Raw genomic sequence first — 15,644 nt, 5'->3', positions numbered from 1 at the left:
CTCTGCAGGTTTGTGAATTACAGTGCCCCTGAGCTCCTTTCTTCAACTCGCTTTCTTGTGACCTGGCCGCAACACCGCAGGATGGCTTCAGGCCCTAATCTGGTTCCGGCACGGCACGCTGAGCCTTTGGTTAATTCCTCTTCCTGGTGGGAAATGAGAGTTAAATTTGCCCGTCCAGACACCTCCAGCTAGTCTCTCATTGGTTCTCGCTATTCCTGTTCATCTTCCGCAGAAATTGCAAACTGGGCCAAACAGGAGGTTAAAGGGACTGACTCTCCAAGTCGGGAGAGTGTTAGTAAAGTGTCTGGAATGTTGCACCCGAGTACCAGGGGATGAAAACTGAGACATATTTGAACACGTCTCCCGTTCACATGGTTGATCATACTTGGGTTCCACATGCATGTTTTAGCTGAAGGAAGAATACCTTAAACCTGGAGAGTTGAGACCCGTGTAATGGGTACCATGCAATATGGCTTCAAAGGGTCTTCATTTGCTCACCGAACCTCTCCAATCCTATCACTGCTGCGTTTATGCCCCTGTACACATGCTTGATTCTCTTTTGGAGACATAGCAATCCATAGGTTTTCCGATACTTACTAGTCAGGTACATTCTTAGGCGTTTAATATGCGGTGTTGAGTCCATTTCGTTGACCAAGGAGTAGCTCTTGTCTATTCCATATGTGACTTAAGGAACTTTATCTGTGCTCATTTCAATATCTGGTTTTATGCAGCACCCCAACTCACCTTTCCCCTTAAGCAAGCATAAGTTGGTTTTCTAAATTTGAGTCCCTGTTCTGTTCTGTAATTCAGTTCCTGTGTAGCCAAGTTTACATTCCGTGTATTACTGATATCTTATGATGTCTTTTCTGTGTGACTTATTTCAGTTAGAATCATCATACCTGAATCCACTCATTGTGATGCTACAGGCCTGATGACACAGATTTCATTGCTGAGTGATATTGCTTTGTAAGTAAATACCACAACTTCTTTATCCATTTTTCACTTTCTGCGATGTTGAACTTGTACTGTAAACGAGGTTCTTGTAAACAGAGCCGTTCCAAACTTTGGGGTGGCTGTGTCTTTTTGATTTTAATTTCCCTAAGCTATAGGACCATAAGTGGCAGTGCCCTAGGCTCTGTTGCTTTGTTTTTTAGATGTTTCAGGAAACACCATACACTTCTCCCAAGTGTCTGTTGGCAATTTACATCCCGCCCATCAGCATAACAAGGCTCCCAGTTCTCCATGGCCTGTCCTGCCTTTCTGGATTTTACACTTTTTTCAGATGGCCCTTTTGCCCGGGGGGAAGTGAGACTTCATTGTAGTGCAGATTTCCTTTGCAAGCTTGCTTGGTTGGCCAAAAAGGGCGTATGCGTTTTTTCCTGAATATATTCAGGAAAAAACGCATACGCCCTTTTTGGCCAAGTGCATCATTGTGGACGTTCTGCCACTTTTCGTATGCTTTCAATGCAATTCCAGTCTACCTCCTGAAATCGGTTTCCTGCAATTCTGCCCCGCTTTCAAGTCCTCTTGGCAGCCTTACTTCAGTCTATTTTTGGACGATAGCTGTCATTTATAACTCTGTAGGTTTGTGAATTACAGTGCCCCTGAGCTCCTTTCTTCAACTCGCTTTCTTTGAGCTGGCCGCAACTCCGCAGGATGGCTTCAGGCCCTAATCTGTTTCCGGCACGGCACGCTGAGCCTTTGGTTAATTCCTCTTCCTGGTGGGAAATGAGAGTTAAATTTGCCCGTCCAGACACCTCCAGCTAGCCTCTCATTGGTTCTCGCTATTCCTGTTCATCTTCCGCAGAAATTGCAAACTGGGCCAAACAGGATGTTAAAGGGACTGACTCTCCAAGTCGGGAGAGTGTTAGTAAAGCGTCTGGAATGTTGCACCCGAGTACCAGGGGAGGAAAACTGAGACATATTTGAACACGTCTCCCGATCACATGGTTGATCATACTCTAGGTTCCACATGCATGTTTTAGCTGAAGGAAGAATACCTTGAACCTGGAGAGTTGAGACCCGTGTAATGCGTACCATGCAATATGACTTCAAAGGGTCTTCATTTGCTCACCGAACCTCTCCAGTCTTATCACTGCTGCGTTTATGCCCCTGTACACATGCTTGATTCTCTTTCGGAGACATAGCAATCCATAGGTTTTCCGATACTTACTAGTCAGGTACATTCTTAGGCGTTTAATATGCGGTGTTGAGTCCATTTCGTTGAGCAAGGAGTAGCTCTTGTCTATTCCATATTTGACTTAAGGAACTTTATCTGTGCTCATTTCAATCTCTGGTTTTATGCAGCACCCCAACTCACCTTTACCCTTAAGCAAGCATAAGTTGGTTTTCTAAATTTGAGACCCTGTTCTGTTCTGTAATTCAGTTCCTGTGTAGCCAAGTTTACATTCCGTGTATTACTGATATCTTATGATGTTTCTTTTCTGTGTGACTTGTTTCAGTTAGAATCATCATACCTAAATCCACTCATTGTGCTGCTACGGGCCTGATGACACAGATTTCATTGCTGAGTGATATTGCTTTGTAAGTAAATACCACAACTTCTTTATCCATTTTTCACTTTCTGCGATGTTGAACTTGTACTGTAAACGAGGTTCTTGTAAACAGAGCCGTTCCAAACATTGGGGTGGCTGTGTCTTTTTGATTTTAATTTCCCTAAGCTATAGGACCATAAGTGGCAGTGCCCTAGGCTCTGTTGCTTTGTTTTTTAGATGTTTCAGGAAACACCATACACTTCTCCCGAGTGTCTGTTGGCAATTTACATCCCGCCCATCAGCATAACAAGGCTCCCAGTTGTCCATGGCCTGTCCTGCCTTTCTGGATTTTACACTTTTTTCAGATGGCCCTTTTGACCGGGGGGAAGTGAGACTTCATTGTAGTGCAGATTTCCTTTGCAAGCTTGCTTGGTTGGCCAAAAAGGGCGTATGCGTTTTTTCCTGAATATATTCAGGAAAGAACGCATACGCCCTTTTTGGCCAAGTGCATCATTGTGGACGTTCTGCCTCTTTTCCTATGCTTTCAATGCAATTCCAGTCTACCTCCTGAAATCGGTTTCCTGCAATTCTGCCCCGCTTTCAAGTCCTCTTGGCAGCCTTACTTCAGTCTATTTTTGGACGATAGCTGTCATTTATACCTCTGCAGGTTTGTGAATTACAGTGCCCCTGAGCTCCTTTCTTTAACTCGCTTTCTTTGAGCTGGCCGCAACTCCGCAGGATGGCTTCAGGCCCTAATCTGGTTCCGGCACGGCACGCTGAGCCTTTGGTTAATTCCTCTTCCTGGTGGGAAATGAGAGTTAAATTTGCCCGTCCAGACACCTCCAGCTAGCCTCTCATTGGTTCTCGCTATTCCTGTTCATCTTCCGCAGAAATTGCAAACTGGGCCAAACAGGAGGTTAAAGGGACTGACTCTCCAAGTCGGGAGAGTGTTAGTAAAGCATCTGGAATGTTGCACCCGAGTACCAGGGTACGAAAACTGAGACATATTTGAACACGTCTCCCGATCACATGGTTGATCATACTCTAGGTTCCACATGCATGTTTTAGCTGAAGGAAGAATACCTTAAACCTGGGTAGTTGAAACCCGTGGAATGGGTACCATGCAATATGACTTCAAAGGGTCTTCATTTGCTCACCGAACCTCTCCAATCCTATCACTGCTGCGTTTATGCCCCTGTACACATGCTTGATTCTCTTTCGGAGACATAGCAATCCATAGGTTTTAAGATACTTACTAGTCAGGTACATTCTTAGGCGTTTAATATGCGGTGTTGAGTCCATTTCGTTGAGCAAGGAGTAGCTCTTGTCTATTCCATATTTGGCTTAAGGAACTTTATCTGTGCTCATTTCAATCTCTGGTTTTATGCAGCACCCCAACTCACCTTTACCCTTAAGCAAGCATAAGTTGGTTTTCTAAATTTGAGTCCCTGTTCTGTTCTGTAATTCAGTTCCTGTGTAGCCAAGTTTACATTCCGTGTATTACTGATATCTTATGATGTTTCTTTTTCTGTGTGACTTACTTCAGTTAGAATCATCATACCTGAATCCACTCATTGTGCTGCTAAGGGCCTGATGACACAGATTTCATTGCTGAGTGATATTGCTTTGTAAGTAAATACCACAACTTCTTTATCCATTTTTCACTTTCTGCGATGTTGAACTTGTACTGTAAACGAGGTTCTTGTAAACAGAGCCGTTCCAAACTTTGGGGTGGCTGTGTGTTTTTGATTTTAATTTCCCTAAGCTTTAGGACCATAAGTGGAAGTGCCCTAGGTTCTGTTGCTTTGTTTTTTAGATGTTTCAGGAAACACCATACACTTCTCCCGAGTGGTTGTTGGCAATTTACATCCCGCCCATCAGCATAACAAGGCTCCCAGTTCTCCATGGCCTGTCCTGCCTTTCTGGATTTTACACTTTTTTCAGATGGCCCTTTTGACCGGGGGGAAGTGAGACTTCATTGTAGTGCAGATTTCCTTTGCAAGCTTGCTTGGTTGGCCAAAAAGGGCGTATGCGTTTTTTCCTGAATATATTCAGGAAAAAACGCATACGCCCTTTTTGGCCAAGTGCATCATTGTGGACGTTCTGCCTCTTTTCCTATGCTTTCAATGCAATTCCAGTCTACCTCCTGAAATCGGTTTCCTGCAATTCTGCCCCGCTTTCAAGTCCTCTTGGCAGCCTTACTTCAGTCTATTTTTGGACGATAGCTGTCATTTATAAGTCTGCAGGTTTGTGAATTACAGTGCCCCTGAGCTCCTTTGTTCAACTCGCTTTCTTGTGAGCTAGCTGCAACACCGCAGGATGGCTTCAGGCCCTAATCTGGTTCCGTCACGGAACGCTGAGCCTTTGTTTAATTCCTCTTCCTGGTGGGAAATGAGAGTTAAATTTGCCCGTCCAGACACCTCCAGCTAACCTCTCATTGGTTCTCGCTATTCCTGTTCATCTTCCGCAGAAATTGCAAACTGGGCCAAACAGGAGGTTAAAGGGACTGACTCTCCAAGTCGGGAGAGTGTTAGTAAAGCGTCTGGAATGTTGCACCCGAGTACCAGGGGAGGAAAACTGAGACATATTTGAACACGTCTCCCGTTCACATGGTTGATCATACTCTGGGTTCCACATGCATGTTTTAGCTGAAGGAAGAATACCTTAAACCTGGAGAGTTGAGACCCGTGTAATGCGTACCATGCAATATGACTTCAAAGGGTCTTCATTTGCTCACCGAACCTCTCCAGTCCTATCACTGCTGCGTTTATGCCCCTGTACACATGCTTGATTCTCTTTTGGAGACATAGCAATCCATAGGTTTTAAGATACTTACTAGTCAGGTACATTCTTAGGCGTTTAATATGGGGTGTTGAGTCCATTTCGTTGAGCAAGGAGTAGCTCTTGTCTAGTCCATATTTGGCTTAAGGAACTTTATCTGTGCTCATTTCAATCTCTGGTTTTATGCAGCACCCCAACTCACCTTTCCCCTTAAGCAAGCATAAGTTGGTTTTCTAAATTTGAGACCCTGTTCTGTTTTGGAATGCAGTTCCTGTGTAGCCAAGTTTACATTCCGTGTATTAGTGATATCTTATGATGTTTCTTTTTCTGTGTGACTTATTTCAGTTAGAATCATCGTACCTGAATCCACTCATTATGCTGCTACGGGCCTGATGACATAGATTTCATTGCTGAGTGATACTGCATTGTACGTAAGTACCACAAGTTCTTTATCCATTTTTCACTTTCTGTGATATTGAACTTGTATGGTAAACGAGGTTCTTGTAAACGGAGGCGTCCCAAACTTTGGGGTGGCTGTGTCTTTTTGATTTTAATTTCCCTAAGCTATAGGACCATAAGTGGAAGTGCCCTAGGCTCTGTTGCTTTGTTTTTTAGATGTTTCAGGAAACACCATACACTTCTCCCGAGTGGTTGTTGGCAATTTACATCCCGCCCATCAGCATAACAAGGCTCCCAGTTCTCCATGGCCTGTCCTGCCTTTCTGGATTTTACACTTTTTTCAGATGGCCCTTTTGACCGGGGGGAAGTGAGACTTCATTGTAGTGCAGATTTCCTTTGCAAGCTTGCTTGGTTGGCCAAAAAGGGCGTATGCGTTTTTTCCTGAATATATTCAGGAAAAAACGCATACGCCCTTTTTGGCCAAGTGCATCATTGTGGACGTTCTGCCTCTTTTCCTATGCTTTCAATGCAATTCCAGTCTACCTCCTGAAATCGGTTTCCTGCAATTCTGCCCCGCTTTCAAGTCCTCTTGGCAGCCTTACTTCAGTCTATTTTTGGACGATAGCTGTCATTTATAACTCTGCAGGTTTGTGAATTACAGTGCCCCTGAGCTCCTTTCTTCAACTCGCTTTCTTTTGAGCTGGTCGCAACACCGCAGGATGGCTTCAGGCCCTAATCTGGTTCCGGTACGGCACGCTGAGCCTTTGGTTATTTCCTCTTCCTGGTGGGAAATGAGAGTTAAACTTGCCCGTCCAGACACCTCCAGCTAGCCTCTCATTGGTTCTCGCTATTCCTGTTCATCTTCCGCAGAAATTGCAAACTGGGCCAAACAGGAGGTTAAAGGCGCTGACTCTCCAAGTGGGGAGAGTGTTAGTAAAGCGTCTGGAATGTTGCACCCGAGTACCAGGGGAGGAAAACTGAGACATATTTGAACACGTCTCCCGTTCACATGGTTGATCATACTTGGGTTCCACATGCATGTTTTAGCTGAAGGAAGAATACCTTAAACCTGGAGAGTTGAGACCCGTGTAATGGGTACCATGCAATATGACTTCAAAGGGTCTTCATTTGCTCACCGAACCTCTCCAATCCTATCTCTGCTGCGTTTATGCCCCTGTACACATGCTTGATTCTCTTTCGGAGACATAGCAATCCATAGGTTTTAAGATACTTACTAGTCATGTACATTCTTAGGCGTTTAATATGGGGTGTTGAGTCCATTTCGTTGAGCAAGGAGTAGCTCTTGTCTATTCCATATTTGGCTTAAGGAACTTTATCTGTGCTCATTTCAATCTCTGGTTTTATGCAGCACCCCAACTCACCTTTACCCTTAAGCAAGAATAAGATGGTTTTCTAAATTTGAGACCCTGTTCTGTTCTGTAATTCAGTTCCTGTGTAGCCAAGTTTACATTCCGTGTATTACTGATATCTTATGATGTTTCTTTTTCTGTGTGACTTATTTCAGTTAGAATCATCATACCTGAATCCACTCATTGTGCTGCTAAGGGCCTGATGACACAGATTTCATTGCTGAGTGATATTGCTTTGTAAGTAAATACCACAACTTCTTTATCCATTTTTCACTTTCTGCGATGTTGAACTTGTACTGTAAACGAGGTTCTTGTAAACAGAGCCGTTCCAAACTTTGGGGTGGCTGTGTCTTTTTGATTTTAATTTCCCTAAGCTATAGGACCATAAGTGGAAGTGCCCTAGGTTCTGTTGCTTTGTTTTTTAGATGTTTCAGGAAACAGCATACACTTCTCCCGAGTGGTTGTTGGCAATTTACATCCCGCCCATCAGCATAACAAGGCTCCCAGTTCTCAATGGCCTGTTGCCTTTCTGGATTTTACACTTTTTTCAGATGGCCCTTTTGACCGGGGGGAAGTGAGACTTCATTGTAGTGCAGATTTCCTTTGCAAGCTTGCTTGGTTGGCCAAAAAGGGCGTATGCGTTTTTTCCTGAATATATTCAGGAAAAAACGCATACGCACTTTTTGGCCAAGTGCATCATTGTGGACGTTCTGCCTCTTTTCCTATGCTTTCAATGCAATTCCAGTCTACCTCCTGAAATCGGTTTCCTGCAATTCTGCCCCGCTTTCAAGTCCTCATGGCAGACTTACTTCAGTCTATTTTTGGACGATAGCTGTCATTTATAACTCTGCAGGTTTGTGAATTACAGTGCCCCTGAGCTCCTTTCTTCAACTCGCTTTCTTTTGAGCTGGCCGCAACACCGCAGGATGGCTTCAGGCCCTAATCTGGTTCCGGCCCGGCATGCTGAGCCTTTGGTTAATTCCTCTTCCTGGTGGGAAATGAGAGTTAAATTTGCCCGTTCAGACACCTCCAGCTAGTCTCTCATTGGTTCTCGCTATTCCTGTTCATCTTCCGCAGAAATTGCAAACTGGGCCAAACAGGAGGTTAAAGGGACTGACTCTCCAAGTCGGGAGAGTGTTAGTAAAGCGTCTGGAATGTTGCACCCGAGTACCAGGGGAGGAAATCTGAGACATATTTGAACACGTCTCCCGTTCACATGGTTGATCATACTCTGGGTTCCACATGCATGTTTTAGCTGAAGGAAGAATACCTTAAACCTGGAGAGTTGAGACCCGTGGAATGGGTACCATGCAATAGGACCTCAAAGGGTCTTCATTTGCTCACCGAACCTCTCCAATCCTATCACTGCTACGTTTATGCCCCTGTACACACGCTTGATTCTCTTTTGGAGACATAGCAATCCATAGGTTTTAAGATACTTACTAGTCAGGTACATTCTTAGGCGTTTAATATGGGGTGTTGAGTCCATTTCGTTGAGCAAGGAGTAGCTCTTGTCTATTCTATATTTGGCTTAAGGAACTTTACCTGTGCTCATTTCAATCTCTGGTTTTATGCAGCACCACAACTCACCTTTACCCTTAAGCAAGCATAAGTTGGTTTTCTAAATTTGAGACCCTGTTCTGTTTTGGAATGCAGTTCCTGTGTAGCGAAGTTCACATTCCGTGTATTAGTGATATCTTATGATGTTTCTTTTTCTGTGTGACTTATTTCAGTTAGAATCATCGTACCTGAATCCACTCATTATGCTGCTACAGGCCTGATGACATAGATTTCATTGCTGAGTGATACTGCATTGTACGTAAGTACCACAAGTTCTTTATCCATTTTTCACTTTCTGTGATATTGAACTTGTACGGTAAACGAGGTTCTTGTAAACAGAGGCGTCCCAAACTTTGGGGTGGCTGTGTCTTTTTGATTTTAATTTCCCTAAGCTATAGGACCATAAGTGGCAGTGCCCTAGGCTCTGTTGCTTTGTTTTTTAGATGTTTCAGGAAACACCATACACTTCTCCCGAGTGTCTGTTGGCAATTTACATCCCGCCCATCAGCATAACAAGGCTCCCAGTTCTCCATGGCCTGTCCTGCCTTTCTGGATTTTACACTTTTTTCAGATGGCCCTTTTGACCGGGGGGAAGTGAGACTTCATTGTAGTGCAGATTTCCTTTGCAAGCTTGCTTGTTTGGCCAAAAAGGGCGTATGCGTTTTTTCCTGAATATATTCAGGAAAAAACGCATACGCCCTTTTTGGCCAAGTGCATCATTGTGGACGTTCTGCCTCTTTTCCTATGCTTTCAATGCAATTCCAGTCTACCTCCTGAAATCGGTTTCCTGCAATTCTGCCCCGCTTTCAAGTCCTTTGGCAGCCTTACTTCAGTCTATTTTTGGACGATAGCTGTCATTTATAACTCTGTAGGTTTGTGAATTACAGTGCCCCTGAGCTCCTTTCTTCAACTCGCTTTCTTTGAGCTGGCCGCAACTCCGCAGGATGGCTTCAGGCCCTAATCTGGTTCCGGCACGGCACGCTGAGCCTTTGGTTAATTCCTCTTCCTGGTGGGAAATGAGAGTTAAATTTGCCCGTCCAGACACCTCCAGCTAGCCTCTCATTGGTTCTCGCTATTCCTGTTCATCTTCCGCAGAAATTGCAAACTGGGCCAAACAGGAGGTTAAAGGGACTGACTCTCCAAGTCGGGAGAGTGTTAGTAAAGCATCTGGAATGTTGCACCCGAGTACCAGGGTACGAAAACTGAGACATATTTGAACACGTCTCCCGATCACATGGTTGATCATACTCTAGGTTCCACATGCATGTTTTAGCTGAAGGAAGAATACCTTAAACCTGGGTAGTTGAAACCCGTGGAATGGGTACCATGCAATATGACTTCAAAGGGTCTTCATTTGCTCACCGAACCTCTCCAATCCTATCACTGCTGCGTTTATGCCCCTGTACACATGCTTGATTCTCTTTCGGAGACATAGCAATCCATAGGTTTTAAGATACTTACTAGTCAGGTACATTCTTAGGCGTTTAATATGCGGTGTTGAGTCCATTTCGTTGAGCAAGGAGTAGCTCTTGTCTATTCCATATTTGGCTTAAGGAACTTTATCTGTGCTCATTTCAATCTCTGGTTTTATGCAGCAACCCAACTCACCTTTCCCCTTAAGCAAGCATAAGTTGGTTTTCTAAATTTGAGAACCTGTTCTGTTTTGGAATTCAGTTCCTGTGTAGCCCAGTTTACATTCCGTGTATTAGTGATATCTTATGATGTTTCTTTTTCTGTGTGACTTATTTCAGTTAGAATCATCATACCTGAATCTACTCATTATGCTGCTACGGGCCTGATGACATAGATTTCATTGCTGAGTGATACTGCATTGTACGTAAGTACCACAAGTTCTTTATCCATTTTTCACATTCTGCGATGTTGAACTTGTACTGTAAACGAGGTTCTTGTAAACAGAGCCGTTCCAAACTTTGGGGTGGCTGTGTCTTTTTGATTTTAATTTCCCTAAGCTATAGGACCATAAGTGGAAGTGCCCTAGGCTCTGTTGCTTTGTTTTTTAGATGTTTCAGGAAACACCATACACTTCTCCCGAGTGGCTGTTGGCAATTTACATCCCGCCCATCAGCATAACAAGGCTCCCAGTTCTCAATGGCCTGTTGCCTTTCTGGATTTTACACTTTTTTCAGATGGCCCTTTTGACCAGGGGGAAGTGAGACTTCATTGTAGTGCAGATTTCCTTTGCAAGCTTGCTTGGTTGGCCAAAAAGGGCGTATGCGTTTTTTCCTGAATATATTCAGGAAAAAACGCATACGCACTTTTTGGCCAAGTGCATCATTGTGGACGTTCTGCCTCTTTTCCTATGCTTTCAATGCAATTCCAGTCTACCTCCTGAAATCGGTTTCCTGCAATTCTGCCCCGCTTTCAAGTCCTCTTGGCAGACTTACTTCAGTATATTTTTGGACGATAGCTGTCATTTATAACTCTGCAGGTTTGTGAATTACAGTGCCCCTGAGCTCCTTTCTTCAACTCGCTTTCTTGTGACCTGGCCGCAACACCGCAGGATGGCTTCAGGCCCTAATCTGGTTCCGGCCCGGCATGCTGAGCCTTTGGTTAATTCCTCTTCCTGGTGGGAAATGAGAGTTAAATTTGCCCGTTCAGACACCTCCAGCTAGACTCTCATTGGTTCTCGCTATTCCTGTTCATCTTCCGCAGAAATTGCAAACTGGGCCAAACAGGAGGTTAAAGGGACTGACTCTCCAAGTCGGGAGAGTGTTAGTAAAGCGTCTGGAATGTTGCACCCGAGTACCAGGGGAGGAAAACTGAGACATATTTGAACACGTCTCCCGTTCACATGGTTGATCATACTCTGGGTTCCACATGCATGTTTTAGCTGAAGGAAGAATACCTTAAACCTGGAGAGTTGAGACCCGTGGAATGGGTACCATGCAATAGGACCTCAAAGGGTCTTCATTTGCTCACCGAACCTCTCCAATTCTATCACTGCTGCGTTTATGCCCCTGTACACACGCTTGATTCTCTTTTGGAGACATAGCAATCCATAGGTTTTAAGATACTTACTAGTCAGGTACATTCTTAGGCGTTTAATATGGGGTGTTGAGTCCATTTCGTTGAGCAAGGAGTAGCTCTTGTCTATTCTATATTTGGCTTAAGGAACTTTATCTGTGCTCATTTCAATCTCTGGTTTTATGCAGCACCACAACTCACCTTTACCCTTAAGCAAGCATAAGTTGGTTTTCTAAATTTGAGACCCTGTTCTGTTTTGGAATGCAGTTCCTGTGTAGCGAAGTTCACATTCCGTGTATTAGTGATATCTTATGATGTTTCTTTTTCTGTGTGACTTATTTCAGTTAGAATCATCGTACCTGAATCCACTCATTATGCTGCTACAGGCCTGATGACATAGATTTCATTGCTGAGTGATACTGCATTGTACGTAAGTACCACAAGTTCTTTATCCATTTTTCACTTTCTGTGATATTGAACTTGTACGGTAAACGAGGTTCTTGTAAACAGAGGCGTCCCAAACTTTGGGGTGGCTGTGTCTTTTTGATTTTAATTTCCCTAAGCTATAGGACCATAAGTGGCAGTGCCCTAGGCTCTGTTGCTTTGTTTTTTAGATGTTTCAGGAAACACCATACACTTCTCCCGAGTGTCTGTTGGCAATTTACATCCCGCCCATCAGCATAACAAGGCTCCCAGTTCTCCATGGCCTGTCCTGCCTTTCTGGATTTTACACTTTTTTCAGATGGCCCTTTTGACCGGGGGGAAGTGAGACTTCATTGTAGTGCAGATTTCCTTTGCAAGCTTGCTTGGTTGGCCAAAAAGGGCGTATGCGTTTTTTCCTGAATATATTCAGGAAAAAACGCATACGCCCTTTTTGGCCAAGTGCATCATTGTGGACGTTCTGCCTCTTTTCCTATGCTTTCAATGCAATTCCAGTCTACCTCCTGAAATCGGTTTCCTGCAATTCTGCCCCGCTTTCAAGTCCTTTGGCAGCCTTACTTCAGTCTATTTTTGGACGATAGCTGTCATTTATAACTCTGCAGGTTTGTGAATTACAGTGCCCCTGAGCTCCTTTCTTCAACTCGCTTTCTTGTGACCTGGCCGCAACACCGCAGGATGGCTTCAGGCCCTAATCTTGTTGCGGCCCGGAATGCTGAGCCTTTGGTTAATTCCTCTTCCTGGTGGGAAATGAGAGTTAAATTTGCCCGTCCAGACACCTCCAGCTAGCCTCTCATTGGTTCTCGCTATTCCTGTTCATCTTCCGCAGAAATTGCAAACTGGGCCAAACAGGAGGTTAAAGGGACTGACTCTCCAAGTGGGGAGAGTGTTAGTAAAGCGTCTGGAATGTTGCACCCGAGTACCAGGGGAGGAAAACTGAGACATATTTGAACACGTCTCCTGATCACATGGTTGATAATACTCTAGGTTCCACATGCATGTTTTAGCTGAAGGAAGAATACCTTAAACCTGGGTAGTTGAAACCCGTGGAATGGGTACCATGCAATATGACTTCAAAGGGTCTTCATTTGCTCACCGAACCTCTCCAATCCTATCACTGCTGCGTTTATGCCCCTGTACACATGCTTGATTCTCTTTTGGAGACATAGCAATCCATAGGTTTTAAGATACTTACTACTCAGGTACATTCTTAGGCGTTTAATATGGGGTGTTGAGTCCATTTCGTTGAGCAAGGAGTAGCTCTTGTCTATTCCATATTTGGCTTAAGGAACTTTATCTGTGCTCATTTCAATCTCTGGTTTTATGCAGCACCCCAACTCACCTTTCCCCTTAAGCAAGCATAAGTTGGTTTTCTAAATTTGAGAACCTGTTCTGTTTTGGAATTCAGTTCCTGTGTAGCCAAGTTTACATTCCGTGTATTAGTGATATCTTATGATGTTTCTTTTTCTGTGTGACTTATTTCAGTTAGAATCATCGTACCTGAATCTACTCATTATGCTGCTACGGGCCTGATGACATAGATTTCATTGCTGAGTGATACTGCATTGTACGTAAGTACCACAAGTTCTTTATCCATTTTTCACTTTCTGCGATGTTGAACTTGTACTGTAAACGAGGTTCTTGTAAACAGAGCCGTTCCAAACTTTGGGGTGGCTGTGTCTTTTTGATTTTAATTTCCCTAAGCTATAGGACCATAAGTGGCAGTGCCCTAGGCTCTGTTGCTTTGTTTTTTAGATGTTTCAGGAAACACCATACACTTCTCCCGAGTGTCTGTTGGCAATTTACATCCCGCCCATCAGCATAACAAGGCTCCCAGTTGTCCATGGCCTGTCCTGCCTTTCTGGATTTTACACTTTTTTCAGATGGCCCTTTTGACCGGGGGGAAGTGAGACTTCATTGTAGTGCAGATTTCCTTTGCAAGCTTGCTTGGTTGGCCAAAAAGGGCGTATGCGTTTTTTCCTGAATATATTCAGGAAAAGACGCATACGCCCTTTTTGGCCAAGTGCATCAATGTGGACGTTCTGCCTCTTTTCCTATGCTTTCAATGCAATTCCAGTCTACCTCCTGAAATCGGTTTCCTGCAATTCTGCCCCGCTTTCAAGTCCTCTTGGCAGCCTTACTTCAGTCTATTTTTGGACGATAGCTGTCATTTATAACTCTGCAGGTTTGTGAATTACAGTGCCCCTGAGCTCCTTTCTTCAACTCGCTTTCTTGTGACCTGGCCGCAACACCGCAGGATGGCTTCAGGCCCTAATCTGGTTCCGGTACGGCACGCTGAGCCTTTCGTTATTTCCTCTTCCTGGTGGGAAATGAGAGTTAAATTTGCCCGTCCAGACACCTCCAGCTAGTCTCTCATTGGTTCTCGCTATTCCTGTTCATCTTCCCCAGAAATTGCAAACTGGGCCAAACAGGAGGTTAAAGGGACTGACTCTCTAAGTGGGGAGAGTGTTAGTAAAGCGTCTGGAATGTTGCACCCGAGTACCAGGGGAGGAAAACTGAGACATATTTGAACACGTCTCCCGTTCACATGGTTGATCATACTTGGGTTCCACATGCATGTATTAGCTGAAGGAAGAATACCTTAAACCTGGAGAGTTGAGACCCGTGTAATGGGTACCATGCAATATGACTTCAAAGGGTCTTCATTTGCTCACCAAACCTCTCCAATCCTATCACTGCAGCGTTTATGCCCCTGTACACATGCTTGATTCTCTTTCGGAGACATAGCAATCCATAGGTTTTAAGATACTTACTAGTCAGGTACATTCTTAGGCGTTTAATATGCAGTTTTGAGTCCATTTCGTTGAGCAAGGAGTAGCTCTTGTCTATTCCATATTTGACTTAAGAAACTTTATCTGTGCTCATTTCAATCTCTGGTTTTATGCAGCACCCCAACTCACCTTTACCCTTAAGCAAGCATAAGTTGGTTTTCTAAATTTGAGTCCCTGTTCTGTTCTGTAATTCAGTTCCTGTGTAGCCAAGTTTACATTCCGTGTATTACTGATATCTTATGATGTTTCTTTTTCTGTGTGACTTACTTCAGTTAGATTCATCATACCTGAATCCACTCATTGTGCTGCTAAGGGCCTGATGACACAGATTTCATTGCTGAGTGATATTGCTTTGTAAGTAAATACCACAACTTCTTTATCCATTTTTCACTTTCTGCGATGTTGAACTTGTACTGTAAACGAGGTTCTTGTAAACAGAGGCGTCCCAAACTTTGGGGTGGCTGTGTCTTTTTGATTTTAATTTCCCTCAGCTATAGGACCATAAGTGGCAGTGCCCTAGGCTCTGTTGCTTTGTTTTTTAGATGTTTCAGGAAACACCATACACTTCTCCCGAGTGGTTGTTGGCAATTTACATCCCGCCCATCAGCATAACAAGGCTCCCAGTTCTCCATGGCCTGTCCTGCCTTTCTGGATTTTACACTTTTTTCAGATGTCCCTTTTGACCGGGGGGAAGTGAGACTTCATTGTAGTGCAGATTTCCTTTGCAAGCTTGCTTGGTTGGCCAAAAAGGGCGTATGCGTTTTTTCCTGAATATATTCAGGAAAAAACGCATACGCCCTTTTTGGCCAAGTGCATCATTGTGG

General features: G+C 44.0%; 1 long non-coding RNA gene across 8 annotated transcripts in view; it reads left to right on the top strand.

The window, feature by feature from the left end:
* LOC307181459 overlaps positions 1 to 15,644 on the top strand; it is a 1,863,373-nt gene that overhangs the window by 405,573 nt on the left and 1,442,156 nt on the right. The window contains exon 1 of one of the 8 annotated variants that reach the window (XR_013826814.1): positions 10,359 to 10,442. The exons of the other annotated variants lie outside the window; for them this stretch is intronic. This is a non-coding gene — a long non-coding RNA (uncharacterized lncRNA). Of the gene's footprint in view, positions 1 to 10,358; positions 10,443 to 15,644 lie in introns of those variants that run through there. 8 annotated transcript variants of the gene reach the window in all.

This window comes from Stenella coeruleoalba (assembly GCF_951394435.1).
Source record: "Stenella coeruleoalba genome assembly, contig: scaffold_37, whole genome shotgun sequence".
NCBI lineage: Eukaryota > Metazoa > Chordata > Mammalia > Artiodactyla > Delphinidae > Stenella > Stenella coeruleoalba.
The sequence above is the reverse complement of the archived record's forward strand: the minus strand, read 5'-3'. Positions and strand labels throughout refer to the sequence as shown.